Source organism: Rhagoletis zephyria, unplaced genomic scaffold (genome assembly GCF_001687245.7).
Source record: "Rhagoletis zephyria isolate East Lansing unplaced genomic scaffold, Rhagoletis_zephyria_1.1 Rzeph_scaffold_66716, whole genome shotgun sequence".
NCBI classification, from domain to species: domain Eukaryota; kingdom Metazoa; phylum Arthropoda; class Insecta; order Diptera; family Tephritidae; genus Rhagoletis; species Rhagoletis zephyria.
The window spans coordinates 1-1,418 of record NW_016223767.1 but is presented as its reverse complement, the minus strand read 5'-3'; the positions used below and the strand labels follow the sequence as shown (position 1 = coordinate 1,418).

At 38.0% G+C, this 1,418-nt stretch overlaps 1 pseudogene; it reads right to left on the bottom strand.

Annotated features, from left to right (window-relative positions):
* Positions 1–251: 251 nt before the first annotated feature.
* On the bottom strand, positions 252–1,320 carry LOC108356872 (probable cytochrome P450 12c1, mitochondrial; annotated as a pseudogene).
* Positions 1,321–1,418: the final 98 nt, after the last annotated feature.

Sequence of the window (1,418 nt, the reverse complement as noted above, 5' to 3'; positions counted from 1 at the left end):
CATGATATACATACATATATACAGTGACGAACAAAAGTATATGCAATTTTTCAAAAAAATCTGAATACAAAGTCGCAAATTAGTAAGCAAATTTGTTGAATTTGCCTGCGTTTTGCACAAAGTTTAGAGATTTTAACTGAATATTTTTTGAATTAGTATGAATTATGTTTTCATAAAAACTTATCGAAAAGAAATTAGAATGAAAAACTTTGCATACATACCTATATTGCGAAAAATTCTCTTTATCGATATTTTTTTGTTCGTCACTGTATGTGCGTGTAATTAAAAATTTTAGCTAATATTTAATTTAATAATTCAAATCAGTGAACTTAAATTTCAATGGTATTTGTGGTGTATTAAGAAAATGGTTCGCAAAAGCCTTATCTGTGGGATAATTAAACTCGATTTCGAAGTGACGAACCACANATCTCCAACTGTCTTCGCATCCTGCTGTCGTAGCCAACGCTCGGGTAGAAACTCCCGTGGGCGTGGGATAAATTTTTCTTCATGTACCAAAAAATTAGAGTTCATAAAGACGCGCGTACCTTTTGGTACACGATAACCGCTAAGCGCCACGTCAGCGCCGGTTGCACGCATGTTACCAAAGGCAAGCGGATAGAGGCGCATCGCTTCCTTGATGCAAGCGCGCAGATATGGCAAATGCTTCATATTGTCAGTGGTGAAGCGATCATCTTTGTGCGGCAGCACCTTCAACAGTTCTTCACGTAATTTTTGCTGTTTTTCCGGATTTTTAGCAATGCATAGCAAAACGGCTGTCAGCGTAGAGGATGCCTGTGGAGTTTCGGTGAATTAACTGTAAATTTTGTTGGTTGTACAAATAATGTCTTTCCCCCTAGACTTACCGTATCCACACCAGCCAATAACATATCCATTGCCATAATAATGGCAATTTTGCGATCGATTTTTAAAAGTTTCTCCAGCACACTGCGTTCCTCGCCTTCCTTGCAAGGCTTTTGTTCCATGCGTGCTATGGCCTCATTAGCATACCGATTTGTCAGATCAAATATTGTATCCATTGTTTTTTCAAAGCGCCGGTATGTGGGAGTTTTTATGTATTTGTAGAGTGTAGGCTTTACACCTAAATCATAAAGGCATTTAATGAAAGCAGTTAAATTGTCGAAGAGTTGTCTGGCTTCCAACGAGTCGGGATTTTTGCGAATCAAACCGAACTCGTGATCCAATGCAACCACTGCCACTGACTCGAAGGTGAAACGATTGATGTCGTTCAAGAAGTTGTCGGGTACTTCAAGTGTTAGCGGATCCCGTATGTCTCGAATTCTGCAAAGAGTAAGAAGTTTTCTATTAAAATAATACAATATATTTTGCTTATCTGCCCATCCGTCTTTGCACGAAAAACTTGTGTGCTTAACCGAAAAAGTACTTAAGTGATTTTTTTT